The sequence below is a fragment of the Phocoena phocoena genome, chromosome 18, assembly GCF_963924675.1.
Source record: "Phocoena phocoena chromosome 18, mPhoPho1.1, whole genome shotgun sequence".
In the NCBI taxonomy this organism is placed as follows: Eukaryota; Metazoa; Chordata; class Mammalia; order Artiodactyla; family Phocoenidae; genus Phocoena; species Phocoena phocoena.
In genome coordinates, this window is record NC_089236.1 from 39,097,956 (window position 1) to 39,122,693 (window position 24,738).

A 24,738-nucleotide genomic window follows, 5' to 3' on the forward strand; every position below is an offset into this window, starting at 1 on the left:
GAATTGTGTTTCAATAATTGACTCTAGTATTAATACACACATATTTGTCTCACCTATTGTCCACTGTCACAACATAGATTGTAAAAAGATGATGGATAGACAGAATATGTATATGGGCATATATGTATGTGTGTGTACTGGTGTGCTCATGTGTTTTCCATTTTCTCTATTTTCTCATTGAAGCTAGGTTCCCCCCCCCATTTCCTTAAAGGTACTGAAAACGTTTTGATTATTATTAATAATTATTAATTATTATTAACAGTAAAGTGTTTTTGCCAACTAAAGGAATCTATCCTTTTCAAAATTCTGGGTGTAATGTAGGTCAGAGAAACTACTTTGATTAATAGAAGTTTAATTGAGTAGGTAACTTCTTTTTTTGGACATACCATTAACTGAGGTGGAAAAAGGATAAAGTGACATTTGAGGCAGCTTATCCCCTAATTTTTCCTCCATGTATTTTTTTCTTATTTTTCTTTTTCTTTGTGTAGAGCTATTTAGAAACATCCTTCTATAGTCTTCTTCCTGCTTTGCTTTTATTTTCTTTATCTTTCTCTCTCCAAAATCTTAATCACTTGACAGTTGAGAGAAGAACTGTAATTTTTAACCCTTTGTTCATCATCACTATGTATGTGTCAAGTGTCTAGAACACAGGAGTGTGTGCCATTACTCACCCTTATTCCATTCAATAATAATGCAACCCTTATTCTATGGCAGAAATAAATGTTTCATTCATAAACACTCATGTAAACTTTTAAAAAGCCCCTACAGAATGACCTGAAAGCCATTGGAATCCAAGTTGATTTCAAATTCCTAAGAATTATACTCATTTATATAACATTTTTATGTCTGTATCTTTTGAGTAAACAATACATACTCCCCAGAGACCTCTTGAATTACCCAAGAGGGTAGAATATGAAAATTGTTAACTGAAGATTTTCTTATTTTTTCTAAGGAATTTAAATGAGCTGTAATTAAAATAATTTTCTATGAACCAGATATTTTTCTCCCCTAGATATTTTATAAGTCTCAAAGCATAGGAACACAGTGTGTACAGAGTTTATTAGACTAAAGTTCTAGGGAATATTGACAAGAAAAAATGATAGTAAAAGTTACAACGTCAATATATATTATGACTCCAATCATCAAAGAATAGTGAAAATAAATCTGCTGTGCTATGTTCATAAACAAAGGAAAGAAAGAAAATACTTCAGAAAACTTTTATCTCACAAATTTTCATTTAACCATCATATATACTCCAGGCCAATTGTAGTCTGAGTGGTTTCAAAGTAAGTTATCTCTTAGGTCCTATATCTCTCTAGTGGTCTATGATACCATAAAAGATAATGATTTAGAAAACGGACACTTTTGTAGCATGTCCTCTGTGCCAGATGTGTTTCAAGCTCCTTATGCGTGCATTGCTTTTGATAATAATTTGCCTAATTTCTTAAGTACACATTTTTTTAAATGAAGAACGACTATATCTGATTTTTTAAAATGTTTTTATTGGAGTATAATTGCTTTAATATGGTATGTTAATTCCTGCTTTATAACAAAGTGAATCAGTTATACATATATACCCATATCTCTTCCCTCTTGCATCTCCCTCCCTCCCACCCTCCACATGCAACCCTTCTAGCTGGTCACAAAGCACCTAGCTGATCTCCCTGTGTTATGCGGCTGCTTCCCACTAGCTACCTATTTTACATTTGGTAGTGTTTATATGTCCGTATACATGCTACCACTCTCTCACTTTGTCCCAGCTTACCCTTCCCCCTCCCCTTGTCCTCAAGTTCATTCTCTAGTAGGTCTGTGTCTTTATTCCAATCTTGCCCCTAGGTTCTTCATGACCTTTTTTTTTTTTTTTTTTTTTTAGATTCTCTCTATATATGTGTTAGCATACAGTATTTGTTTTTCTCTTTCTGACTTACTTCACAATGTATGAAAGACTCTAGGTCCATCCACCACACTACAAGTAACTCAATTTCGTTTTCTGTTATGGCTGAGTAATATTCCATTGAATATATGTGCCACAACTTCTTTATCCATTCATCTGTCACTGGACACTTAGGTTGCTTCTATGTCCTGGTTATTGCAAATAGAGCTGCAATGAACATTGGGGTACATAACTCTTTTTGAATTATAGTTTTCTCAGGATATATGCCCAGTAGTGAGATTGCTGGGTCGTATGGTAGTTCTAGTTTTAATTTTTTAAGAAACCTCCATAATGTTCTCCATAGTGGCTGTATCAATTTACATTCCCACCAGCAGTGCAAGGGTGTAAACTTTCTCCACATCCTCTCCAACATTTATTGTTTGCAGATTTTTTGATGATGACCATTCAGACCGGAGTGAGATGATATTGCATGGTAGTTTTGATGTGCATTTCTCTAGCGATTAGTGATGTTGAGCATACTTTCATGTGTTTGTTGGCAATCTGTATATCTTCTCTGGAGAAGTGTCTATTTAGATCTTCTGCCCATTTTTGGATTGGGTTGTTTGTTTCTTTGTTTGTTTGTTTGATTTTGAGCGGCATGAGCTGCTTGTAAAATTTGGAGATTAATCCTTTGTCACTTGCTTCATTTGCAAATATTTTCTCCCAATCTGAGGGTTGTCTTTTCATCTTGTTTATGGTTTCCTTTGCTGTGTAAAAGCTTTGAAGTTTTATTAGGTCCCATTTGTTTATTTTTGTTTTTATTTCCATTTCTCTAAGAGATGGGTCAAAAAGGATCTTGCTGTGATTTATGTCATAGAGTGTTCTGCCTATGATTTCCTCTAAGAATTTCATAGTGTATGGCTTTACATTGAGGTCCTTAAACCATTTTGAGGTTATTTTTCTGTATGGTGTTAGGAAGTGTTCAAATTTTATTCTTTTAAATGTAGCTGTCCAGGTTTCCCAGCACCACTTATTGAAGTGGCTGTCTTTTCTCCATTGTATATTCTTGCCTCCTTTATCAAAGATAAGGTGACCATAGGTACATGGGTTTATCTCTGAGCTTTCTATCCTATTCCGTTGATCTAACTTTCTTTTTTTGTGCCAGAACCATACTGTCTTGATTACTGTAGATTTGTAGTATACTCTGAAGTCAGGGAGCCTGATTCCTCCAGCTCCGTTTTTCCTTCTCAAGATTGCTTTGGCTATTCGGGGTCAAGCTGGTTTGGTGGTGCTGAACTCTCTCAGCTTTTGCTTGTCTATAAAGGTTTTAATTTCTCCATCAAATCTGAATGAGATCCTTCCTGGATAGAGTAATCTTTGTTGTAGGTTTTTCCCTTTCATCAGTTTAAGTATGTCCTGCCACTCCCTTCTGGATTGCAGTTTCTGCTGAAATATCAGTTGTTAACCTTATGGGGGTTCAATTGTATGTTATATTTCCCTTGATGCTTTTCATACTTTTTCTTTGTATTTAATTTTTGATAGTTTGATTAATATGTGTCTTGGCATGTTTCTCCTTGGTTTTATCTTCTATTGGACTCTCTGTGCTTCCTAGAATTGATTGACTATTTCCTTTCCCATGTTAGGGAAGTTTTCAACTATACTCTCTTCAAATATTTTCTCAGTCCCTTTCTTTTCCTCTTCTTCTTCTGGGACCCCTATAATTCGAATGTTGGTGAATTTAATATTGTCCCAGAAATCTCTGAGACTGTCCTCAATTCTTTTCATTCTTTTTTCTTTATACTGCTCTGAAGTAGTTATTTCCATTATTTAATCTTCCAGGTCACTTATCTGTTCTTCTGCCTCATTTATTCTGTTATTGACACCGTCTAGAGATTTTTTAATTTCATTTATTGTGTTGTTCATGATTGCTCTTTCGTTCTTCTAGTTCCTTGTTAAACGTTTCCTGCATTTTTTCCATAGTATTTCCAAGATATTGGATCATCTTTACTATCATTACTCTGAATTCTTTTTCAGGTAGACTGCCTATTTCCTCTTCATTTGTTAGGTCTAGTGCATTTTTGCCTTGGTCCTTCATCTGCTGTGTGTTTCTTTATCTTCTCATTTTGCTTAACTTGCTGTGTTTTGGGTCTCCTTTTCGCAGGCTGCAGGTTCATAGTTCCTGTTGTTTTTGGTGTCTGTCCCCAGTGGCTAAGGTTGGTTCAGTGGGTTTTGTAGGCTTCCTGATAGAGGGGACGAGTTCCTGAGTTCTTGTTGATGAGGCTGGATCTTGTCTTTCTCATGGGCAGGTCCATGTCTGGTGGTGTTTTGTGGTGTCTGTAACCTTATTATGATTTTAGGCTGCCTCTCTCCTAATGGGTGGGGTTGTGTTTCTCTCTTGCTAGTTGTTCAGCATAGGGTGTCCAGCACTGTAGCTTGCTGGTTGTTGAGTGGAGCTGCATCTTGACATTGAGATGGGGATCTCTGGGAGATATTTGCCATTTGATATTATGTGGAGCTGGGATGTCTCTTTTGGACCAATGTCCTGAACTTGGCTCTCCCACCTCAGAAGCACTGCCCTGATGCCTGCCTGGAGCACCAAGACACTGTCATCCACACGGCTCAGAATTAAGGGAGAAAAAAAGAAAGAAATAAATAAAAAGATAAAATAAAAGTTATTAAAATAGAAAACAAAAAAATAATTATTAAAAAAATTAAGTGATTAAAAAAAAAAAAGAAAGAAAGAAAGAACAACTAAACCAAAACCAAATCCACCAACGATAACAAGCACTGAAAACTATACTAAAAAAAGAAAAACAAGAAAATATGAAAAACAGACAGACAGAACCTTAGGACAAATGGTAAAAGAAAAGCTCTACAGATGAAATCACACACAGACACATACACATACACACTCACAGAAAGAGAAAAAGGGAAAAAAAATTATATATATCCTTGCTCCCAAAGTCCACCTCCTCAATTTGGGATGATTCATTGTCTATTCAGGTATTCCACAGATGCAGGGTACATCAAGTTGACTGTGGAGATTTAATCTGCTGCTCCTGAGGCTGCCGGGAGAGATTTTCCTTTCTCTTCTTTCTTTGCACAGCTCCTGTGATTCAACTTTAGATTTGGCCCTGCCTCTGTGTGTAGGTCACCTGAGGGCGTCTGTTCTTTGCTCAGACAGGCCAGGGTGAAAGGAGCAGCTGCTTCAGGGGCTCTGGCTCACTCAGGTTGGGGGGAGGGAGGGGTATGGAATGCGGGGCGAGCCTGAGGTGGTACAGGCTGATGTGTTGTTACACCAGCCTGAGGAGCACCATGTGTTCTTCTGGGCAAGTTGTCCCTGGATCACGGGACCCTGGCAGTGGTGAGCTTCACAGGCTCCCAGGAGGGGTGGTGTGGATAGTGACCTGTGCTTGCACACAGGCTTCCTGGTGGCTACAGCTGCAGCCTTAGAGTCTCATGCCCATTTCTGGGGTCCACTCTGATAACCACGACTTGCACCCATCTCTGGAGCTCCTTTAAGCAACACTCTTAATCCCCTCTCCTCATGCACCAGGAAACAGAGGCAAGAAAAAGTCTCTTGGCTCTTTGGTATTTCCAAACCTTTCCCTGGACTCCATCCTGGCTAGCTATGGTGCACTAGCCCCCTTCAGGCTGCCTTCACACAACCAACCCCAGTCAACCCTGGGGTCTGACCAAAGCTGGAGTTTCAGCTCCCAGCCCCCACCTGTCCTGGTGTGTGATCAGACAAGCATCTCCGGCTAGTGAGTGCTGGTCGGCACCGATCCTCTGTGAGGGAATCTCTCAGCTTTGCCCTCTGCACTCCTGTTGCTGTGCTCTACCCTGTGGCTCCAAGGCTTCCCCCCTCCACCACCTGCAGTCTCTGCCCACAAAGGGTCTTTCTAGTGTGTGGAAACCTTTCCTCCTTCACATCTCCCTCTCACTGGTGCAGGTCCCATCCTTATTCTTTTGTCTCTATTTTTTTCTTTTTTCTTTTGCCCTATGCGGGTACATGGGGAGTTTCTTGCCTTTTGGGACATCTGAAGTCTTCTGCCAGCATTCAGTAAGGTGTTCTGTAGGAGTTGTTCCACATGTAGATGTATTTCTGATGGATTTGTGGGGAGAAAGGTGATCTTCACGTCTTACTCTTCCACCATCTTGAAGCTCCTCCTCTGAACTTTCTTATAAAATAAAACTTGAAGATAGAACTGATGCCAGCTTTGGAGTTCTATAAAGCATTCTGAGAGACAGGATTTCTGTATAAATGCTTAATATCTGTAGACCAATAACTAGGGAATCGGTTTAGTAAGCAGTTCCTTAGAAGTTATTAATCTAATATTAATCTTTCTTGAGAATTTATAACTAAAGGCAATTATAATCTAAAAGTTGGTGCCTGTAATATGCTGTTATTTTTTTCTTCATATTGAATAATAGACTAAACTTGGTAAACATATGTATATTCTTAATTTTCAATTTTCTCACAATTTATACTTTCTATCTTTAATCACCTTACTTCGTAAAAAAGAGCACGTTTGTTCTATCATAAAAATAATTATATAAAACTATTCTGTTTTTCAAGTAGAAAGTAATATTTTATGTCAATTATTATTTATTAATTGAATTAAGTTATTAAATCTGTACTATGACATTAGATACAAAATAAAGCAAAGGTTGATACGACTAGCAAGAGTTTAATCACACTTAAACTATCACTCAACTTATCACTCTTAATTTAGATATAATAATTACTGCTTACTTATAGATAAATGTTAATATCATCTATTGGGCAATTTTTGCCCAAACACTAGTCTAAGCACTTTATGTGTATTACAAAATTTCATCTAATCTATTACTGGGTATAAAACGTGCTACAATTTCATGTACCACTATGGGAAAATGGCTGTTAATTAAACTCTAATAAATGTTTACTTATGATTTCTTTAATTTGTGTCCTGCTTTAAGATATGAGGAAATATAGGAAATTTTCATATTACAATTATTAAAATATAGCTCATTTAACTCTAATGACAACCCCATTAGCTAGGTACTATTATTATTATTCCCATTTTACAGATGTGGAAACTGAGACACACAGAGGTTATGTAATTCTTCTCAAATTCACAAAGATAGTAGTTACTGAAGATAGAGTAAACCACAGCATGTGGTTTCAGAAACCTCAGTGTAACTATTCTATGATAATGTCTAATAAAAAGAAAACAAATCACCTGCTATTTGACTGTTAGGGACCATCGAGATTATATATTCATGTTACTGAAGCATAATTTGAAGACTAAAAAGACAGAGTAGTTTGCCCTGGGTCACAGAGCTAGCTACAGATAAGCACTAGAATTAGATCCATGTTCTCTGATCCTCGAGTGATCTAATAACTACCCTCAAGCTACATACACTTCTTTCAAGCAAGTGTCAAAGAAAATAGTTCCTAAATTAGATTTCAAATTAAGTGTGGAATTTAAACTAACTTTCATGTTTAAGTTTTATCTTCCTGGCAGGCCTTCTGTCATTGGACACACAGAACATCATAATTGTTAAAATAGAGGCAAAGAAAAAATAAGTGCACCTTGTTTTCATACCATAAATGCATATTATCCTTACTAAGCATCTTTGATCTATAAATTTTGTTGTCATTTCCCTTTACTATATTCAATTCCCTTTACCCATGAAACTGCATAAAATATAAGCAGAGAGAGCTCTCAGGGTCTATACTCTTCAATCTGTAGGAAAAGTCTCAGTTATTGGAATTCACACAAGACTGCACCTCAGTATGAGTAGCTGTTCCCTGTCACTGTTTTTGATGCTTGAGCTGAAGTATTTTTACAAAATGGTCTAGTGTTTAGTGTATGAATTTTTGAGATAAGACTTTTCCTTTGTAGCAATGAAATCTGAAAATCAATGTCAGATGGAAATCTTAGCTCTAAGAGTTAGGGAAATGGTGAGTTTTAAAACACGTGAATTTTAACTGCCAGACTTTGGAAATGTGGCAGTTATTACAAGTGTGAAATTCATGGGTGCAGATGGTTGATTGAGATATCCCAGGATGGGCTTCCCTAGTGGTGCAGTTGTTGACAGTCCGCCTGCTGATGCAGGGGACACTGGTTCGTGCCCTGGTCTGGGAAGATCCCACATGCCTCGGAGCGGCTGGGCCCATGGGCTATGGCTGCTGAGCCTGCATGTCCGAAGCCTGTGCTCAGCAACGGGAGAGGCCACAGCAGTGAGAGGCCCGCATACCTCAAAACAAAACAAAACAAAACAAAAAAGATATCCCAGGATGGACCACTGCTATAAATCGACCAAAATTGGGAAAACCATCTTGATAAAGGAAATGTTTCTGACCTTTTACATAAATTTATGAGGCAAGTTTTGCTGGATTCAGAAGTTCATCGAAGTTAAATTATCATTTGTTTCATGAAAATTACAGACTGTCATTTGATGGACATATTTAATAGAATAAAACATGTCAAGTGGAGAGTGAGAGGAGTGACTGTGTGGTAAGGGAAGAGAATTAAAATGTATTAAACTATTACTGCATGTCTTACATTTCATATTCATAACCTTAGAAAAGTTGTCCTTCAGGTAAGTGTAATCTCCCTCCCCATTAAAGATGAAGTTATGGGTGCACCTTGAGCTTGTGTCACCAAACCAAAGGCACACCAAGAGCTGGGAATACAATGAGCTCAGTGTTTGTAATACGTCTTAGAAATTAACAATACCAAGTGGAGTAAGAGGAAGATGTTAACATTATCAGCTACTTTCAAATAAAAAAGGAGAGATGTAAAGCCAGGCACATTTGCAATTGTCTTACTTGGTCTTGGTCTTTTCTTTTCTTCTCTTTTCTTCTTTCCTTTCCTTTTTTTTCTCTTTTCTTTTTTGTACTTATCACATATTAACCTTACTTAACTAACTTAAATTAATATTCTGGATCTAGTTAAACAGGATTTAATATATGAATATTATACTAAATAATTGCATTTTCATGTTGATGGTGTATTACATATTCATGCTACCCAAGCAAATTTAACTTTGAAAAATTAACTGTTTTTAGTGCTTAGAATAGGTATTACAGTTGATATTAGTTTTTTTTTTTAATTTTTAAAAAAACTTTATTGGAGTATAATTGCTTTACAATGTTGTGTTAGTTTCTTCTGTACAACAAACTGAATCAGATATGTATACATATATACCCTATCCCCTCCCTCTTGAGCTTCCCTCCTACCCTCCCTATCCCATCCCTCTATGTCATCACAAAGCATTGTACTGATCTCCCTGGCAGCAGCTTCTCACTAGTCATCCATTTTACATTTGGTAATGTATATATGTCAGTGCTACTTCATCCCAGCTTCCCCTTCCCCCCTGTGTCCTCAAGTCATTTCTCTACCTGTGGGTTTTCATTCCTGCCCCACCGCTAGGTTCATCAGTACCATTTTATTTTTTTTATATTACATATATGTGTTGGCATATGGTATTTGTTTTTCTCTTTCTGACTTACTTCACTCTGTATGACAGACTCTAGTTCCATCCACATCATTACAGATAACTAAATTTCATTCCTTTTTATGGCTTAGTAATATTCCATTGTATATAAGTGCTACTTCTTTATTCATTCATCTATTGATGGACATTTAGGTTGCTCCCATATCCTGGCTATTGTAAATAGTGCTGCAACAAACATTGCAGTACATGTATCTTTTTGAATTATGGTTTTCTCTGGGTATATGCCCAGCAGTGGGATTGCTGGATCATATGGTAATTCTATTTTTAGTTTTTTAAGGAATCTCCATACTGCTTTCCATAGTGGCTGTATCAATTTACATTCCCACCAACAGGGCAAGGGGGTTCCCTTTTCTAGATTTTTTTAATGATGGTCATTCTGACCAGTGGGAGGTGATAACTCATTGTGGGTTTGATTTGCATTTCACTAATTGATTAGATGATTAGTGATGTTGAGCATCTCTTCATTTGTTTGTTAGCAATCTGCATATCTTCTCTGGAGAAATGTCTGTTTAGGTGTTCCACTCATTTTTGGTTTGGGTTGTTTATTTTTTGATATTGAGCTACACGAGCTGCTTATATATTTTGGAGATTAATTATTTGTCAGTTGCTTCCTTTGTAAATGTTTTCTCCCATTCTGAGTGTTGTCTTTCATCTTGTTTATGGTTCCTTTGCTGTGCAAAAGCTTTTAAGATTCATTAAGTCCCATTTGTTTATTTTTGTTTTTATTTCCATTCCTCTAAGATATGTGTCAAAAAGGATCTCGCTGTAATTTATTTCATAGAGTGTTCTGCCAATGTTTTCCTCTATGAGTTTTATAGTGTCTGGCCTTACATTTAGATCTTTAAACCATTTTGAGTTTATTTTTGTGTATGGTGTTAGGGAGTGTTCTAATTTCGTTCATTTACATGTATCTGTCCAGCTTTCCCAGCACCACTATTGAAGAGGCTGTCTTTTCTCCACTGTATATTCTTGCCTCCATTGTCAAAGTTAAGGTGACCATATGTGCATGTGCTTACCTCTGGGATTTCTATCCTGTTCCATTGATCTATACTATTGTTTTTGTGCCTGTACCATACTGTCTTGATTAATGTAGCTTTGTAGCATTGTTTGAAGTGAGGGCACCTGATTCCTCCAGCTCCGTTTTTCTTTCTCAGGATTGCTTTAGTTATTCAGTCTTTTGTGTTTCCTTACAAATTGTGAAATTTTTTGTTCTAGTTCTGTGAAAAACGCCATTGGTAGTTTGATAGAGATTGCACTGAATCTGTAGATTGCTTTGGGTAGTACAGTCATTTTCCAAGAATATGGTATATCTCTCCATCTGTTTGTATCATCTTTGATTTCTTTCATCAGTGTCTTATAGTTTTCTGCATACAGGTCTTTTGCCTCCTTAGTTAGGTTTATTCCTAGGTATTTTATTCTTTTTGTTGTGATGGTAAATGGGAGTATTTCCTTAATTTCTCCTTCTGATTTTTCATTGTTAGAGTATAGTAATGCAAGAAATTTATGTGCATTAATTTCATATTCTGATACTTTACCAAATTCATTGATTAGCTCTAGTAGTTTTCTGGTAGCATCTTTAGGATTTTCTATGTATAGCATCATATCATCTGTAAACAGTGACAGTTTTACTTCTTCTTTTCCTATTTGAATTCCTTTTATTTCTTTTTCTTCTCTGATTGCCACGGCTAAAAGTTCCAAAACCGTACCGAGTAATAGTGGTGAGAGTGGGCACCCTTGTCTTGTTCATGATCTTAGAGGAAATGCTTTCAGTTTTTTCACCATTGAGAATGATGTTGGCAGTGGGTTTGTCATATATGGCTTTTATTATGTTGAAGTAGATTCCCTCTATGTCCACTTTCTTTAGGGTTTTTATCATAAATTGGTGTTGAATTTTGTTAAAAGCTTTTTGCATTATTAAGATTTTCATATGGTTTTTATCCTTCAATTTTTTAGTATGGTGTATCACATTGATGGATTTGAGTATATTGAAGAATCCTTGCATTTCCAGGATAAACCCCACTTCATCATGGTGTATGATCCTTTTAATGTGCTGCTGGATTCTGTTTGCTAGTATTTTGTTGAGAATTTTTGCATCTATGTTTATCAGTGTTATTGGCCTGTAATTTTCTTTTTTTGTGACATCTTTGTCTGGTTTTGTTATCAGGGTGTTGGTGGCTTTGTAGAATGATTTTGGGAGTGTTCCTTTGTCTGTTATATTTTGGAAGAGTTTGAGGATAGGTGTTAAGCTCTTCTCTAAATGTTTGATAGAATTTGCCTGTGAAGACATCTTGTCCTGGGCTTTTGTTTATTGGAAGATTTTTAATCACCGTTTCAACTTCAGTGTTTGTGATTGGTCTGTTCATATTTTCTATTTCTTTTCTATTGGTTCAGTCTTGGAAGATTGGAATTTTCTAAGGATTTGTCCATTTTAATGGCATATAGTCGTTCATAGTAATCTCTCATGATCCTTTGTATTTCTGCAGTGTCAGTTGTTACTTCTTTTTAATTTCTTTTTTTTGAAGCTTTGAGTTTTATTTTATTTATTTTTTTATGCAGAAGGTTCTTATTAGTTATCCAATGTATACATATTAGTGTATATATTATCAATCCCAATCTCCCAATCCTTTTTCATTTCTAATTCTGTTGATTTGAGGCTTCTCCCTTTTTTTCTTGATGAGTCTGGTTAATGGTTTATCAATTTTGTTTATCTTCTCAAAAAACCTGTTTTTAGTTTTATTGCTTTTTGCTCTTGTTTCCTTCATTTCTTTTTTTTTTTTTATTTCTGATCTGATGTTTATGATTTCTTTCTTTCTGCTAATTTTGGAAGTTTTTTTGTTCTTCTTTCTCTAAATCTTTAGATGTAAGTTTAGGTGGCTTATTTGAGACTTTTCTTGTTTCTTGAGGTAGTATTGTATTGCTATAAACTTCCCTCTTAGAACTGGTTTTGCTGCATCACATAGATTTTGGGTCATTGTGTTTTCATTGCCATTTGTTTCTAAATATTTTTTGATTCCCTCTTTGATTTCTTCAGTGATCTCTTGGTTATTTACTGGTGTATTGTTTAGCCTCCATATGTTTGTATTTTTTACAGTTTTCATCCTGTAATTGATATCTAGTCTCACAGCATTGTGGTCAGAAAAGATGCTTGATACAATTTCAATTTTCTTAAATTTACTGAGGCTTGATTTCTGACCCAAGATGTGATCTGTTCTGGAGAATGTTCTGTGTGCACTTGAGAAGAAGGTGTATTATGTTGTTTTTGGTTCGAATGTCCTATAAATATCAATTAAGTCCAACTGGTCTAATGTGTCATTTAAAGCTTGTGTTTATTTTCTGTTTGGATGATCTGCCCATTGGTGTAAGTGGGGTGTTAAAGTCCCTTACTATTATTGTGTTACTGTCAATTTCTTATTTTATGGCTGTTAACATTTGCCTTCTGTATTGAAGTGTTCCTATATTGGGTGCTAGATATTTACAACTGTTATATCTTCTTCTTGGATTGATACCTTGATCATTATGTAGTGTCCTTTATTTTCTCTTGTAATAGTCTTTATTTTAAAGTCTATTTTGCCTGATATGAGTATTGCTACTCCTGCTTTCTTTTGATTTCCATTTGCATGGAATACCTTTTACATCTCTTCACTTTCAGTCTACATGTGTCCCTAGCTCTGAGATGGGTCTCTTGTAGACAGCATATATATGGGTTTTCTTTTTGTATCTATTCAACTAGTCTGTGTCTTGGCTGGACCTTTTAATCCATTTACATTCAAGGTTATTACTGACCTGTATGTTCCTATTACCATTTTATTAATTGTGTTGGGTTTGTTTTTGTAGGTCTTTTCCTTCTCTTGTGTTTCCTGCCTAGAGAAGTTCCTTTAGCATTTGTTGTAAGTCTGGTTTGGTGGTGCTGAATTCTCTTAACTTTTGCTTGTCTTTAAAGCTTTTGATTTCACCTTTGAATCTGAATGAGATCCTTGCTGGGTAGAGTAATCTTAGTTGTAGGTTTTTTCCTTTCATCACTTTAATTATATCTTGCCACTCCCTTCTGGCCTGTAGAGTTTCTTCTGAAAGATTAGCTGTTAACCTTATGAGAATTCCCTTTTATGTTATTTGTTGCTTTTCCCTTGTTTCTTGTAATATTTTTTTCTTTGTGTTTATTTTTTTATTTTTTATTAATATGTGTCTCATTGTGTTTTTCCTTGGGTTTATCCTGTGTGGAACTCTCTGCACTTCCTAGATTTGATTGACTATTTCCTTTCCCATGTCGGGGAAGTTTTCAACTATAATCTCTTCAGATATTTTCTTAGACCCTTTCTTTCTTCTTTTTCTGGGTTGCCTATAATCTGATTGTTGGTGTGTTTAATGTTGTTCCAGATGTCTCTGACACAGTCCTCCATTCTTTTCATTATTTTTTTCTTTATTCTGCTCTGCTGCAGTTATTTCCACCATTTGAGCTCACTTATCTGTTCTTTTACCTCAAGTATTCTGCTATTGATTCCTTCTACAGTATTTTTAATTTCACTTATTGTGTTGTTCATTACTGTTTGTTTGCTCTTTAGCTCTTCTAGGTCCTTGTTAAACGTTTCTTGTATTTTCTCAATTCGTTTCCCAAGATTTTGGATCTTCTTTACTATCATTATTCTCAATTATTTTTCAGGTAGTTTGCCTATTTCCTCTTCATTTATTTGGTCTTCTGGGTTTTTATCTTGCTCCTTTGCTTGAACGATATTTCTCTATCTTCTCATTTTGTCTAATTTACAGTATTTGTGATCTCCTTTCCCCAGGTTTCAGGGTTGTAGTTCCTCTTGTTTCTGACTCTGCCCCCAGTGGTGAGGTTGATCCAGTGAGTAGGCTTTCTGATGGGAGTGTCTAGTGCCTTCATTCTGGTGGGTGGAGATGAGTCTTTTCCCTCCATGGGCAGTGCCGTGTCAGGTTGTGTGTTTTGGGGTGTCTCTGAGCTTAGTATGACTTTAGGTATTCTGTGTGCTGATGGGTGGATTTGTGTTCCTGTCTTGTTTATTGTTTGGTGTGACACGTCCAGCACTGGAAGCTTCTTTCAGTTGGGTGGAGCCATGTCTTGGATTCAGATAGAGACCTCTGTGTGAGCTCTTGTTGATTAATCTTCCCTGGGGCTGGGAATTCTCTAGTGTTTCAATGTCCTGGACTCAATCTTCCCACCCCAGAGCCTCAGGCCCAACTTCCGGTTGAGCAACCATGACCCCGAAAGTTTCTTGCCCCAGCAATAGAGAGGATTAAGAAAAAGAAAAAGGCTAACAAAACCCCAGACAGATGGTAAAAAGTAAAATCAAACAAAAACAGAAACAGAAGACATGCACAAACACAAAAGAAACAAAAACAGAACCAAATAAATGAAAAAGCAAGAGAACAACCAGACAAACAAAAGAACCCAAGAACAAAATGAAACAATTAAAAGGAAAACTGACAAAAACACAAAACCAAAAAACAAAACCAAAGCAGTGCCAACTGAAGAATGAGGCAAAGAAACAAAACGAACCAACAAAAAGGATTTTAAAAAAAGAAAAGAAAAGAAAAGAAAAAGAGTAAGGGGAAAGAAAACAGAACAACAGAAAAACAATGTAGAAGTAGAAAAAAATAAAATAGAAAATATATTAAAGAAAAAAAAAGACAAACAGAACCCCAGAGAAATGGTAAAAACAAAATCCAACAAACAAAAACAGAAACAAGGAAACACACACATGTAAAAGAAACAAAAACAGAAAGTAAGAGAACAACCAGAGAAATAGAAGAACTCAAACAACAAAATCAAATAGTTAGGATTAAAAGTAAAAAAAACGACCTAAAAACAAAGCCAAAGCAGTGTGCCATTTGAAGAATAAAGCAAAGAAACAGAACAAACTGATAAAATTGATTTAAGAAAAATAATAATAAAATAATGTAAAAGGAGAAAAAACACAGGACAACAGAACAGCAAAGTAGAAATGGAAATATAAAAATAATTTAAAATATATTAAAGAAAAAGAAGAAGAAAATAAGGGAAAAGAACACAGAACAACAGAAAAGCAAAGTAAAAATAGAAATATATTTTTAAAATATTAAAATAAAAATATGTTCTAAAACACTGAGATCCCAAAAGACTAAATAAAAAAAAATAAAAATAAAAAAACTAAAATGACAGCAAACAAACAAACAAAAAATAAAAGCAGTAAAAAAATCCAAGAAAAGGACAGAACCAACAACAGAAAGAATCAAAATATAATAAAATTAATAGTAATAATTATATTTCCCTGGGGTCTCTACTGTAAGTGTCCTTGCACACACCATGAGCCACAGGCTACCTCTGCCTCCCCAAGAGGCCTTCCTCTGTCTCTGCACTGGTCTCTGGACCCACTGTGGGCCCTGTGGGCACCACTCAGACTCTGATCTGGCCCAATGCCTGCTTGTGCTTGCTCCCAAAGTCACAGCTGCCAGAGCTAGACAGTTTTTATTTGGGGGAACACTCATTGTCTACTCAGATATTCCATGGACACAGGGCCTACCTAGCTGATCATGGGGATTTAATCTGTAGCTTGTACAGCTGATGGAAAGATTTTCAGTCTTCTTCCTTAGTCACCCCATCCTTGGGGTCCAGCTTTGGTTTTATCCCCACTTCTGCATGTGGTCCATCCACAGGAGTCTGGTCCTGAGGCCACCTTGGAGCTTTTAGGTCTGCCCCAGTGAGGCCAGGATGCAGAGGTGGTATGACTGCTTTGATCATGGGAGCCCTGGCAGTGTGAAACTTGGAGGGAAGCTGGCAGCCACAGGCACAAGAGATATGGCCCTAGTGAGGGTCTTTTCTGACGCCCAGCCTAAGGTGCATGAGGGCCAGCTCTGAGGGGGATTGTTTTATTGCTCGGCAGCCAGTGCCAGCATGTGGGGAGAGAGAGGTTACAATAGTGGCTCCTCCCCTTGCATGTGACTCAGCAGTAGTGCCCTGCTTCCATGACAGTCCAGTCTTCCTCCATAGGCATTTCCTGCTGTGAATTTCCTCCCTCCCATCCCCTCAGTCTGTCTCCCCACAGCCAACATCAGTTCTCACTCTGGACATGCTCTCCAATCCCCATGCTCCAGCTCCCAGCCCCCTTACACACCTGTGAACACATGTCCCAGTCCCGGGCTCACAAGGCCTCAGTACAGACCATCTGTGTATTTCTCACTCTGTCCCATCTTCTACAGATTGGCCAGCTTCACCTTCCTCCTCAGATGCTTCCCTTCTATCCCAATCGATTTGCCCATTGGAGAGGGGGTTTCCCAGAATTCGGGAATCTCTTCTCTGCTTCAGTTCCCCCACCCCTGGGTGCAGGTCCTGTCCTGCTTCCTCTCCTCCTCCCTTCTTTTTTCTGTCCTACCCAGTTGTGCAGGGATCTTTATAGTCCTTTCCAGTGTCCAAGGTCTTCTGTTAGTTTAGAGCTGGTGTTCTGTTAGAATTATTACATCTATAGATGTATTCCTGATGCATCCATGGAGAGAGATGAACTCCACGTCCTCCTACTCCTCCACCATCTTGAATCTGCCAACCTGATATTAGTTTTTAAATGAAAATAATTAATAGGTAAGCCATTTAGTGATTTTTAAAGTAATATTTGGAGGTAACAAAGGTTATTTCAATTAATTGATTTTCACTAATGGTACTAAATTCACAAGCCAGTTTACTTTTATTTTATTTCTTTGTAAGAACAACCTTTCCTAAAACCCAAAAGATAAAAAAAAATATTTAAAGAGATATATGTGTATAAGAAAATATATATGTATAGCACACATATACATACATATATACACAGATATATATATGCATACACACATCATATACTTTACATATATATGTATTTTTTTATAGTATTCCATTATATATATATACCGCATTTTTTTTTTTTAACATCTTTATTGGGGTATAATTGTTTACAATGGTGTGTTAGTTTCTGCCCCATAACAAAGTGAATCAGTTATACATATACATGTTCCCATATGTCTTCCCTCTTGTGTCTCCCTCCCTCCCACCCTCCCTATCCCACCCCTCCAGGTTGCCACAAAGCACCGAGCCAATATCTCTGTGCCATGCGGCAGCTGCCCACTAGCTATCTACTTTACTACGTTTGTTAGTGTGTATATGTCCATGACTCTCTCTCGCCCTGTCACAGCTCACCCTTCCCCCTCCCTATATCCTCAAGTCCGTTCTCCAGTAGGTCTGCATCTTTATTCCTGTCTTACCCCTAGGTTCTTCATGACAATTTTTTTTTCTTAAATTCCATATATATGTGTTAGCATACGGTATTTGTCTTTTTCCTTCTGACTTACTTCACTCTGTATGACAGACTCTAGGTATATCATCTCATTACAAATAGCTCAATTTCGTTTCTTTTTAAGGCTGAGTAATATTCTATTGTATATATGTGCCACATCTTCTTTATCCATTCATCCAATGATGGGCACTTAGGTTGTTTCCATCTCCGGGCTATTGTATATAGAGCTGCAATGAACATTTTGGTACATGACTCTTTTTGAATTTTGGTTTTCTCAGGGTATATGCCCAGTAGTGGGATTGCTGGGTAATATGGTAATTCTATTTGTAGTTTTTTAAGGAACCTCCATACTGCTCTCCATAGTGGCTGAACCAATTCACATTCCCACCAGCAGTGCAAGAGTGTCCCTTTTTCTCCACACCCTCTCCAGCATTTATTGTTTCTAGATTTTTTGATGATGGCCATTCTGACTGGTATGAGATGATATCTCATTGTAATTTTGATTTGCATTTCCCTAATGATTAATGCTATTGAGCATTCTTTCATGTGTTTGTTGGCATTCTGTATATCTTCTTTGGAGAAATGTCTATTTAGGTCTTCTGCCCATTTTTGGATTGGGTTGTTTGTTTTTTTGTTATTGAGCTGCATGAGCTGCTTGTAAATTTTGGAGATTAATCCTTTGTCAGTTGCTTCATTTGCAAATATTTTCTCCCATTCTGAGGGTTGTCTTTTGGTCTTGTTTATGGTTTCCTTTGCTGTGCAAAAGCTTTGAAGTTTCATTAGGTCCCGTTTGTTTATTTTTGTTTTTATTTCCATTACTCTAGGAGGTGGGTCAGAAAGGATCTTGCTATGATTTATGTCATAGAGTGTTCTGCCTATGTTTTCCTCTAAGAGATTGATAGTTTCTGGCCTTACATTTAGGTATTTAATCCATTTTGAGCTTATTTTTGTGTATGGTGTTAGGGAGTGATCTAATCTCATGCTTTTATATGTACCTGTCCAGTTTTCCCAGCACCACTTATTGAAGAGGCTGTCCTTTCTCCACTGTACATTCCTGCAACCTTTATCAAAGATAAGGTGTCCATATGTGCATGGGTTTATCTCTGGGCTTTCTATCCTGTTCCATTGATCTATCTTTCTCTTTTTGTGCCAGTACCATACTGTCTTGATTACTATAGCTTTGTACTATAGTCTGAGGTCAGGGAGCCTGATTCCTCCAGCTCCTTTTTTCGTTCTCAAGATTGTTTTGGCTATACAAGGTCTTTTGTGTTTCCATACAAATTGTGAAATTTTTTGTTCTAGTTCTGTGAAAAATGTCAGTGGTAGTTTGATAGGGATGCCATTGAATCTATAGATTGCTTTGTGTAGTAGAGTCATTTTCACAATGTTGATTCTTCCAATCCAAGAACATGGTATATCTCTCCATCTATTTGTATCATCTTTAATTTCTTTCATCAATGTCTTATAATTTTCTGCATACAGGTCTTTGGTCTCCTTTGGTACGTTTATTCCTAGATATTTTATTATATTGGTTGCAATGGTAAATGGGAGTGTTTTCTTGATTTCACTTTCAGATTTTTCATCATTAGTATATAGGAATGCCAGAGATTTCTGTGCATTAATTTTGTATCCAGCTACTTTACCAAATTCATTGATTAGCTCTAGTAGTTTTCTGGTAGCATCTTTAGGATTCTCTATGTATAGTATCATGTCATCTGCAAACAATGACAGCTTTACTTCTATTTTTCCGATTTGGATTCCTTTTATTTCCTTTTCTTCTCTGATTGCTGTGGCTAAAACTTCCAAAACTATGTTGAATAAGAGTGGTGAAAGCTTTCTCTGCATCTGTTGAGATGATCATATGGTTTTTCTCCTTCAATTTGTTAATATGGTTTATCACATTGATAGATTTGCGTATATTGAAGAATCCTTACATTCCTGGAATAAACCCCACTTGATCATGGTGTATGATCCTTTAAATGTGCTGTTGGATTCTGTTTGCTAGTGTTTTGTTTACGATTTTTGCATCTGTGTTCATCAGTGATATTGGCCTGCAGTTTTCTTTCTTTGTCACAACCTTGTCTGGTTTTGGTATCAAGGTGATGGTGGCCTCATAGAAGGAATTTCAGAGTGTTCCTCCCTCTGCTATATTTTGGAAGAGTTTGAGAAGGATAGGTATTAGCTCTTCTCTAAATGTTTGATTGAATTCGCCTGTGAAGACATCTGGTCCTGGGCCTTTGTTTGTTGGAAGATTTTTAATCACAGTTTCAATTTCAGTGCTTGTGATTGGTCTGTTCATATTTTCTATTTCTTCCTGATTCAGTAGTGGCAGGTTGTGCATTTCTAAGAATTTGTCCATTTCTTCCAGGTTGTCCATTTTATTGGCATAGAGTTGCTTGTAGTCATCTCTCATGATCTTTTTTATTTCTGCAGTGTCAGTAGTTACTTCTCCTTTTTCATTTCTAATTTTATCGATTTGAGTCTTCTCCCTTCTTTTCTTGATGAGTCTGGCTAGTGGTTTATCTATTTTGTTAATCTTCTCAAAGAACCAGCTTTTAGTTTTATTGATCTTTGCTATCATTTCCTTCATTTCTTTTTCATTTATTTCTGATCTGATTTTTATGATTTCTTTCCTTCTGCTAGCTTTGGGGTTTTTTTGTTCTTCTTTCTCTAATTGCTTGAGGTGCAAGGTTAGGTTGTTTATTCGAGATATTTCCTGCTTCTTAAGGTGGGCTTGTATTGCCATAAACTTCCCCCTTAGAACTGCTTTTGCTGCCTCCCATAGGTTTTGTGTCGTTGTGTCTCCATTGTCATTTGTTTCTAGGTATTTTTTTATTTCCTCTTTGATTTCTTCAGTGATCACTTCATTATTAAGTAGTGTATTGTTTAGCCTCCATGTGTTTGTATTTTTTAACAGATCTTTTCCTGTAATTGATATCTAGTCTCATGGCGTTGTGGTCAGAAAAGATACTTGATACAATTTCAATTTTCTTAAATTTACCAAGGCTTGATTTGTGACCCAAGATATGATCTATCCTGGAGAATGTTCCACGGGCACTTGAGAAAAATGTGTATTCTGTTGTTTTTGGATGGAGTGTCCTATAAGTCCATCTTTTTTAATGTATCATTTAAAGCTTGTGTTTCCTTATTTATTTTCATTTTGGATGATCTGTCCATGGGTGAAAGTGGGGTATTAAAGTCCCCTAATATGAATGTGTTACTGTCGATTTCCCCTTTTATGGCTGTTAGCATTTGCCTTATATATTGCGGTGCTCCTATGTTGGGTTCATAAATATTTACAATTGTTATATCTTCTTCTTGGATCGATCCCTTGATCATTATGTAGTTACTTTCTTTGTCTCTTTTAATAGTCCTTATTTTAAAGTCTCTTTTGTCTGATATGAGGATTGGTATTCAGGCTTTCTTTTGGTTTCCATTTGCATGGAATATCTTTTTCCATCCCCTTACTTTCAGTCTGTATGTGTCTCTAGGTCTGAAGTGTGTCTCTTGTAGACAGCATATATAAGGGTCTTGCTTTTGTATCCATTCAGCCAATCTGTGTCTTTTGGTGGGAGCATTTAGTCCATTTACATTTAAGGTAATTATCGATATGTATGTTCTTATTCCCATTTTCTACATTGTTTTGGGTTCGTTATTATAGGTCGTTTCCTTCTCTTGTGTTTCTTGTCTAGAGAAGTTCCCTTAGCATTTGTTGTAAAGCTGGTTTGGTGGTGCTGAACTCTCTCAGCTTTTGCTTGTCTGTAAAGGTTTTAATTTCTCCATCAAATCTGAATGAGATCCTTGCTGAGTAGAGTAGTCTTGGTTGCAGGTTTTTCTCCTTCATCACTTTCAGTATGTCCTGCCACTCCCTTCTGGCTTGTAGGGTTTCTGCTGAGAGATCAGCTGTTAACCTTATGGGGATTCCCTTGTGTGTTATTTGTTGTTTTTCCCTTGCTGCTTTTAATATGCTTTCTTTGTATTTAATTTTTGACAGTTTGATTAATATTAGTCTTGACGTATTTCTCTTTGTATTTATCCTATATGGGACTCTCTGTGCATCCTGGACTTGATTAACTATTTCCTTTCCCATATTAGGGAAGTTTTCAACTATAATCTCTTCAAATATTTTCTCAGTCCCTTTCTTTTTCTCTTCTTCTTCTGGAACCCTTATAATTCGAATGTTGGTGCGTTTAATGTTGTCCCAGAGGTCTCTGAAACTGTCCTCAGTTCTTTTCATTCTTTTTTTCTTTATTCTGCTCTGCAGTAGTTACTTCCACTATTTTATCTTACAGGTTACTTATCCGTTCTTCTATCTCAGTTATTCGGCTATTGATCCCATCTGGAGTACTTTTAATTTCATTTATTGTGTTGTTCATCATTGCTTGTTTCATCTTTATTTCTTCTAGGTCCTTGTTAACTGTTTCTTGCATTTTGTCCATTCTATTTCCAAGATTTCAGATCATCCTTACTATCATTATTCTGAATTCTTTTTCAGGTAGACTGTCTATTTCCTCTTCATTGTTAGGTCTGGTGCATTTTTATCTTGCTCCTTTATCTGCTGTGTGTTTTTCTGTCTTCTCATTTTGCTTATCTTACTGTGTTTGGGGTCTCCTTTTTGCCAGCTGCAGGTTCATAGTACCCGCTGTTTTTGATGTCTGTCTCCAGTGGCTAAGTTTGGTTCAGTGGGTTGTGTAGGCTTCCTGGTGGAGGGGACTAGTGCCTGTGTTGTGGTGGATGAGGCTGGATCTTGTCTCTCTAGTGGGCAGGTTCACATCTGGTGGTGTGTTTTGGGGTGTCTGTGGCCTAATTATGATATTAGGCAGCCTCTCTGCTAATGGGTGGGGTTGTGTTCCTGTTTTGCTAGTTTTTTGGCATAGGTTGTCCAGCACTGTGGCTTGCTGGTCATTGAGTGAAGCTGGGTGCTGGTGTTAAGATGGAGGTCTCTGGGAGATTTTCGCCATTTAATATTATGTGGAGCTGGGAGGTCTCTTGTTGACCAGTGTCCTGAAGTTGGCTGTCCGACCTCAGAGGCAGAGCCCTGACTCATGGCTGGAGCACCAAGAGCCTTTTATCCACACGGCTCTGAATAAAAGGGAGAAAAAGTAGAGAGAATTAGTAGTATGAGTAAAGAAAGAAGGAAAGGAGGGAAGGAAGGAAGGAATAAGCAAAGAAGGAAAGAGAGAAAGAAAGGAGGGAGGGAGGGAGGGAAGAAGGAAGGAAGGAAGGAGGGAAATAAGGAAAAAAGACAGAAAGAAAGAAGATACAGTAAAAATAAAATAAAGTATAATAAAGTTATTGAATTAAAAAATACTTATTTAAAAAAAAAAAGGGATGGATAGAACCTTAGGACAAATGCTGGAAGCAAAGCTATACAGAGAAAATCTTACACAGAAGCATACACATACACCCTCACAAAAAGAGGTAAAGGGGGAAAAATCATAAATCTTGCTCTCAGAGACCACCTCCTCAATTTGGGGTGACTCGTTGTCTAAAGGAGGGAAGGAAGGAAAGAAAGAAAGAAAGAAAGAAAAAAAGAAAGAAAGAAAGAAAGAAAGAAAGAAAGAAAGAAAGAAAGAAAGAAAGAAAAAAGAAGTTAAAGTATAATAAAGTTATTAAAATTAATTATTAAGAAAAAAATTTTTTTTAAAAACATGGACGGATAGAACCCTAGGACAAATGGTGGAAGCAAGACTATACAGACAAGATCTCACACAGAAGCATACACATACACATTCACAAAAAGAGGAAAAGGAAAAAAAATCATAGATCTCGCTCCTATAGTCTACCTCCTCAATTTGGGATCATTCCTTGTCTATTCAGGTATTCCACAGATGCAGGGTATATCAAGTTGATTGTGGAGCTTTAATCCGCTGCTTCTGTGGCTGCTGAGAGAGATTTCCCTTTCTCTTCTTTGTTCTCACAGCTCACAGGAGCTCAGTTTTGGATTTGGCCCTGCCTCTGCGTGTAGGTCGCTGGAGGACGTCTGTTTTTTGCTCAGACAGGATGGGGTTAAAGGAGCCGCTGATTCGGGGGCTCTGGCGCACTCAGGCGGGGGCGGGGCGGGGGGAGGGAGGGGCACTGCGTGCAGGGCGGGCCTGCGGCGGCAGAGACCAGCATGATGTTGCTCCAGCCTGAGGCTCACCGTGCGTTCTCCCAGGGAAGTTGTCCCTGGATCCCGGGAACCTGGCAGTGGCGGGCTGCACAGGCTCCACGGAAGAGGGGTGTGGAGAGTGACCTGTGCTTGCACACAGGCCCCTTGGTGGCGGCAGCAGCAGCCTTAGCATCTCCCGGCCGTGTCTGGGGTCTGTGCTTTTAGTTGCGGCTCGCGCTCATCTCTGGGTTTCCGCGCTTTTAGCCGCGGCTCGCGCCCGTCTCTGGGGTTCGGCTTTTAGCCGCGGCTCGCGCCCGTCTCTGGAGTTCCTTTAAGCAGCGCTCTTAAACCCCTCTCCTCGCGCACCAGGAAACAAAGAGGGAAGAAAAAGTCACTTGCCTCTTCGGCAGGTGCAGACTTTTCCCCGGACTCCCTCTCGGCTAGCCGTGGTGCACTAACCCCTTCAAGCTATGTTCAAGCCTCCAACCCCAGTCCTCTCCCTGCGCTCCGTCCGCCATATATATGTATTTTGGGAATAATTCCTAATATTAAAAATATATATATTTTCAGTAACATGTAGAATTACTCTCCAAAGTGCAATAAATTAATAAAAATGATAAAAACTATGTTACACTTCAGTCACTTACTGTGAAACTTTGCATATCTAACAAACAGTAGAGAAAGCATGCTGGATGGCAGCCTGGGCCACTCACTAAATAAGGACATATTCCCCTTTTCATCCTTTTCTCATTAACAATCTTAAATCTGCACTTGAGCGAAATAACAAAAAGTGCACATCATGGATTGCAATTAGAGTTAAGTTCTCACATGTCCAAATGAGAAAACTCGAAGTTCCTATGTGCCATTTCATGTGAGATTGGCCTTGCAAACAATTCCTGACAAATAACGAGGCAATTGCTGACCACCATTCTAAACATTATTTAGTAATATTTATAATAACTGGTGAGAAACTCTGCTTGATATATATCTGTCATGTGCAATTTATA

The 24,738-nt window shown here is 37.4% G+C and overlaps 1 protein-coding gene across 1 annotated transcript in view; it reads left to right on the top strand.

Annotated features, from left to right (window-relative positions):
- Positions 1–24,738, top strand: part of PCDH9 (protocadherin 9) — a 991,580-nt gene that overhangs the window by 370,674 nt on the left and 596,168 nt on the right. The gene's annotated exons all lie outside the window — the stretch shown is intronic.